At 45.5% G+C, this 6,313-nt stretch overlaps 1 long non-coding RNA gene across 1 annotated transcript; it reads right to left on the bottom strand.

The window, feature by feature from the left end:
- Positions 1-3,331: 3,331 nt before the first annotated feature.
- LOC118174942 lies at positions 3,332-4,411 on the bottom strand. Its single transcript, XR_004754814.1, has 2 exons — positions 4,378-4,411; positions 3,332-3,988 (listed from the first exon to the last, which is right to left on the bottom strand). It is a non-coding gene; the product is annotated as an uncharacterized LOC118174942 (long non-coding RNA).
- Between the last annotated feature and the right edge of the window lie 1,902 nt (positions 4,412-6,313).

Genomic DNA, 6,313 nt, shown 5'->3' with positions numbered 1-6,313 from the left:
GTGCAGGAGGTAGTCAGAAGAACTCCTACACATTATTTTAATAATCACTTTTTTTTTTTTTTTCTAAAATGAAAGGAAATGCTTTTTTTTTTTTTTTTTTTTTTTTTTTTTTACAAGCACTTAAGCTCCAAAGGTCAGGACCATGGAGTCTGTGACATGGGGTGTTATGTTTTAATTTTACTAAAGAAACTGAAAATGGCTATCAGTAAGAAAAAAAAAGAACAGATGCTGACAGTACAGTTTTGCTCAGGAGATAATGTGACATTGTGAAAGCATGTTTACTGCACAATATTTGTTGGCATGAGAGTCGTAAAAGATAAAAAGACATTCATAAGCAGCTCTAATTGAAAATATGTGGTGTTAGCACAATGAAATGGACTACAGAAGCCTTATGACAGAAACACAAGGATATTCTGGCACCAAAGTAGGGCAGAGCTGTTGTGGTGGACACTAATGTGTAATTGTATGCTACAATAGCAAAACAGAAACTTTGTGATGGAGAGAGGTTGGTTGGTTATTTTTTGAATCTTCACACTGCCTGAAAACTTGGGAACAGTTTTTTTGCTGACTTTGTAGAGTGAAGATTTTCACCAGGAATATTTGAGGCCTATTGCATCTACAGTAACAGAGGGGCTATGGTAGAGTCAAGGTAGCCTACCAGTTCCTAATGAAATGTGCAATTTTGTTTGGAAGGTGTTGCTGCCACGTGGCATGGCAAAAGATTGCATCTGAAGTTTGAGATATAGGAGTGCTCTTCACAGTCTCATCCCTTTAGTCCTTGCTGCTCTAAAACAATCCCACTGGGATTATGGGGGTTGGAACAATTCCTGTTCATGACTGAAATTTAAGATGAGCCTGAGCTGTAGTTAGTGAAAAAGTACAAAATTTAGAGCCCTGTGAGTTGTGTTGATTTGATTCATGTCAGTATAGAACAATGATGGCATTACATGATGAAATGTAACTTTTAAGCTAAAAAAGAACACCAGTGCGCTCTTCTTTTCAACCATGCGAAGGAGGGAACAGGGGCCCAGCAAGCATGTAAATAAAGATAAGGGGGAACAAGAACTGCTGATCCATGCATAAGAAGCTGTCCAAACCCTCTGGCACCTGACCAAGAGACCACCAAATAAGGAGAAGAGGGGAGCTGAAGGGTGACTGAAGGACAAAGCCTGAGAGGAAGACTACGAGCCTTCAATATGAGCGACCCCCAAAGGGACCCCCGGAGACTGATGCGCATGCGTTCAGGGCCAAGATCAGATTTCGGGAACTAATTATAATAACCCTGCCTTTTCTAGAAATAGTGATGAATATGTATTAGGTTAGAAATATAAAAAGTCAGCCGCCTGATGTGACGGTGTGTGTCTTGGTGGAGCAGAGACTCCTGGTGCACCCAGTGCTGTTTGCTTGTTTCTATTTGTTTAATAAATCACAAACTTTAATTGGAATCCTATCTGGGACTCAGTCATTTACCACAAGCCCTGATTCACATTCAGTGAGGAACACTGCAAGCAGTAGAGACCACGTTAGAATTCTTCAAGTAAAGCTTACAAGCAGCTAGGTTAAGGATGAGTAGAAAGATAATATAATAACTATTTATAGACCTTTGAGCTTTGGATGTTCTCTCCTTCTTTCCCCTTCTTGTTTGTTGTCTGCAGAAATACTACTCTATGTTGGATTCTTTACTGAAACTGGATGATCCGAACTGGCACTTTGCCACTTTGAAGTCCTCAGAATACATAAGTATTCTCCAGTGGAAGGATGGGCAACTGAAAGCAGAAACCAGTTCCTCATACTATACTGTTCCTGCAGCAAGCATCCTGATTCCCACTCCTGCAAGAAAGGGTAGAGGTCAGTGCCCAAGAGGCACTCTGCCTGCTATTATGGAGGAGTACAGAGCCTACAAAGACTGCAGCATTTTCAGGGATGTGAGTGTGCTTAGCACTGCTCTGACCCAAGAAAAGTTGTCACTGAGCAGCTGGTGACACTATGTGTTTGAGACAACACCAATCCCAATGCATGTCTAGGTCTCCATTGTGTGTGTGCTGATGCTGTGTCACTGGTCTTGGTGCCATCACGGTTACAATGGGTGAGTCTGTTTCAAGCTCTCTTGGACTTTTTATATTAACTCTGTGGCTTCTTCATTCCCCTTTCAACTCATATTCTCTCAGACCCCCATCTGAGGCCCGTATTTTTCATGAATTTTATTTTTGGCCTCTGGCCTCCTCAGGACTTCCCTGCTCCTGTCATAATGCCTGCTGAGGACATCCTTGTGTCCTGCAGCTCTCTTTCATCTACGTAGGCCATAGTTGGACCCCTCTTGTTCCCTCAGAACATCTCCTGAGGTCTTCTTTGTGCCCTAGAGAAGTCTTTGGTCCCCCTTGTTGTCTAGAATGACTCTATTCATTCAGTCCCTTACTTAGTAAGGCCATATGTACTCTGCAAGGATCCCCTCCCAGGTTACTCACTGTGTTCCCAAGCCTTCTTTTGCCCTTTCCCTGCAAAAATTAGGGGGAACCCTTAAAATTGGTGGGTCGAAGCCCCAAATTAGGGGGAAGGAACACAAATATTGTGGGAGGCAACCCCAAATTTGGTGGGAAGAACACTTAAATGGAAGGGTGAAGCTCCAAAATTGAGAAGGGGACCCCCAAAACTTGGGGGGAATCCCCCAAATTGGGGGGGGACCCCTAAAATTGGGGTGGAAGCCCCAAAACTTGGGGGGCGAAGCCCCAAATTAGGGGAATGAATCCCAAAATTGTGGGTAACAAGCCTGAAATGGAGAAGTGAAACACCAAAATTGGGGGGAAACCCCAAAAACTGGGGGGAAACTCCCCCCAAAACAAAACAGAATGGGGGGCATACGAGGATGAATAATGGCGTCCTACAGCAAGCAGTGAGGCTCATTTTTCCGGGGAACGCTGGGAAATGTAGTTCTTGGGCAATGTGTTTCCAGGAGGCCATGTTGGGTTCCCAGGGCATGCCGGGAGGTGTAGTTCTGGAGAATCCTATTTCCGGGCGGCCATGTTGAGAATACTGGGAATGCTGGGAAATGTAGTCCTTGGACTTTGGGCATCCGGGCGGCCATATTGATATTCCAGGGAATCCTGGGAGATGTAGTTCTCCAGCACAGGAGTTCCGGGCAGCCATGTTGGCTGCCCAGAGCATGCCGGGTTAGGGCTTAAAAGTTTTGAGGGTTACGGTTGTAAGGGTTCTTAGGGTTAGGGCTTTAGGATTTTTAGGGTTAGAGTTGGAAAGGTTTTTAGGGTTAGGATAAGGGTTAGGCTTAAGTGTTAGGGTTAGGTTTAGGGTCAGGGTGTGCTTTTTCTCTTGTCTCTGCAGGTGCTTTGTGCGGTCTTGAACAGGGAAATCACCGTGTCATGGCACAGCGAGGGAAGGTGAGAATGTTGTCAGCCTGGTCGTCCCTTATCCAAAGCAAAGGGAAGATGTTCAGGTGTTTCCCTTTAAGGGTCTGAGGTGAGGCTGTTTGGGATAGAGGAGCAGTGTGGCAGGTGTTGCCTGCAAGCACAGTGGTCATTTTGTCTTTTTGTGTTCCCAGGTGGCATGGGTGATGCTGTCTACTCCTTTTTACCTTTTGAGCTTTGATCTAATTTCCAGGTACAGAGGCAAGTGGAATGCTGTTTTAAAATGATAAAATTGAATATGGGGTCACTTATGTTGTTGAGGGATGGGTGCTGATGCTGGCAGCTGAATGTTTATCTTCTGGCTGGGTTTTCTTTTGTTCAGGCTGAAATGCAGTGCGCGGTATAGAATGTCACGACCCGAGCTGCCTCTGGAGTGACTCTGGTGAGTAATGAACAGAGGCAGCTGTTATGTTTGGGTGCGGTTGTCACTACAGTTATTTTACTACCTCAAATAGAGTAAAATTCCAGTTTGCCTTTTAGAGGTGCTATAGGTGGTTTAAGAGAACAGATGGAAGCATCTGCCATGTGGGGTAGGTAAGCAGCTGAGGTAAAGGAGGGGATGAGAGCAACTGTCCGAAGGGTGCTGTGGCTTTTGCTATTGGAGTTGCTTTCTCTTCTGTTTATCAGCTGCACGGACAAGGTGGGTTGTGATAGTCTTTAGAATAGGAGCAAAGCAGGTCACTTGAATGCTGCATGGTTCCTTAGAAAGGTGTTGTAGAGGAGAAAAGCTTTCAGTATTCCAAGTTGAAGCAAAAGCTTTCAATATTCAAAGCTGATGTAAAAGCATGGGGATTGTTGCTTCTAGAAAAACCCCAGTTCTCTTGTCTGCACTCTGCATGCTGTTGAGCTAAGCCAAATAAATAAACCACAGCTGCTGCTCATCCTGCTCTCTTTCTACTTTCTTGCGTTTTGCCCCTCCCTTTTCCCAGGTGATTGGGTTTGGGTGCTGGGCGGGGACAAATGGTATATGAGCCCCAGGCACACTATCAGAGAGTTCACTCTGCCTGAGCTTCTCTTTGGGGTAAGTGCTTTGTTTTTCCTTCAGTTAGTTGCAGGGTTCTTTAGGTGGGTTGGAGTCTATGGACTGATGCGTTTCCAAGTAGAGACTGGCAGGCATTTCTTTTTGAGGTTAAAACTACTAGGGTCTGTTAGAGGAAAGCAGTCTATATAGTAGTAAGTGTCTTTACTACATGCAGCTCTTCAGATTAGTAATTGTTATAGCATGTTTATGGATAGAATGACAATGCTAGTTTGTGTGTTTGCTTTGTGGTTCTAGGTTCCTTATGGTTTATCACAGAACTGTGGGGCTTACTGTGAGTCTTTGCCTGTATGTCAAATATTATCAAAGCTGCAACTGTGGTGTCAAAGGGATGGAGCAGGGTTTAGGAGAAATGAATCACTGAAGTTCCCTGTGCAAGCATGTATCTGAAAACAGGAGCGGTAGGCAGGTTTTCAGGGTTAGGGACAGTTTGTTATATTTTTGGAGCTTTTGCCTGTGGTTTCTGGTTTCTATGTTTGAGTCCTCTGCAAGTACCTGTACTGTTTCTGTGTCCATCACAGGCATGACCTTCTCTCTTTGTTTCTTGTAGCCCAGGTCTTAGGCACGGACTAAGCTGGAGACTTGAATGAAGCATGAGGGTGAGTGGATGGCAGTGTGAGCCCTGAGTTGGTCGGTGGATTGTGTTAGTCTGTTTTGCCTGCCAGGCAGGCCTTGCAAGCACCTTGTGACAGCAGAGTACATCTCCTGCCACGTTCCTGACGTGCACCAGATGTCAGTGGTTCCAGTTCCTGAAATGCTGGAGTGTACTGGGTCTGGCTGGGTTGTAAACTTTCCCTGCAGCAGCCCATACAGCGCTGTGCTCTGCACTTGTAGCTAGAACAGCAGTGGTATCACACCGGTGTTGTGTCTGCTGCTGAGAAGTGCTGGCACAGCATCAGGACTCTCTCTAACCCCCCTAGGGGGTAGGCAAAAAAGTGAGAAAGAAACATCACCAGGGCAGCTGACCTAAACCAACCAAAGGGCTATTCCATACCATATGATGTCACACTCAGCAATAAAAGGTGGAAAAAGGAAGAAGAGGGGAGGGGTAGGCTCTAGTCTTCCTCCCGAACACCGGCTATGTGCGCTGAGGCCCTGCTTCAAGGACGTGGTCAAGCATCGCTCATTGGTGTGAAATAGAGAGTTATTTCTTTCCTCTGCACTTCCACATAGCCTTTACTTGTTCTGTTCTGTTATTCCCTTTCCCCCTCCCTCTTCCCCTTTCCCTTTTTTTCTCTTTAGTTGGATTGTTTAAATAATAATAATATTTCCTTAATATTTATTTCTCTTTAATTAAATGATCCTTATCTCAACCTGTGAGTTGTTCTTTCCTTTACTTCTTACCCTCCTCATCTGAGGAGGGGGAGTGAGAGAGTGGTTGTGGTGTTCAGCTGCCTAGCACGGTAAAACCACCACATGGAGATGCTCAGAGCGCAAGGGGAGCAGGGAGCGTGATGCATCTCTTTAGGATGTTAGGTGCGCAAAGCCGGTGGTACTGGGTTGGGGGGATGTGGGTCTGGGGCGTCCTGGCTGTTGAGGTAGGGGAGGAAAGAAAAGGAGTGGGAATAGACTGTTTTGTGGATTGTGACATTTGTCTGTTCTTTCTCCCTGGTCTAAGCCATGTGACCTTAGCTCGGCACAGTTGTGAATGGAAGCGCTAAGCCTGGATTGGGAGTGGGGACAAGGTGAGTGGAGACAAGTTTGAAAACGGGCATTGTCTTCGGTTTGGTAGTCTTTTGGCCCACCTCTGGGTGATTCCTCTTTTCTGGGGATGAAGAAGATACTGGGAACAGTGTAGTTGGCCTCTGTGCTCCACACTGAGGATGGATTCTGATCCCTGAGAATTGACTTCAGG

The sequence above is a fragment of the Oxyura jamaicensis genome, chromosome 15, assembly GCF_011077185.1.
Source record: "Oxyura jamaicensis isolate SHBP4307 breed ruddy duck chromosome 15, BPBGC_Ojam_1.0, whole genome shotgun sequence".
Taxonomy (NCBI): domain Eukaryota; kingdom Metazoa; phylum Chordata; class Aves; order Anseriformes; family Anatidae; genus Oxyura; species Oxyura jamaicensis.
This window is presented reverse-complemented; position numbering and strand designations above follow the sequence as displayed.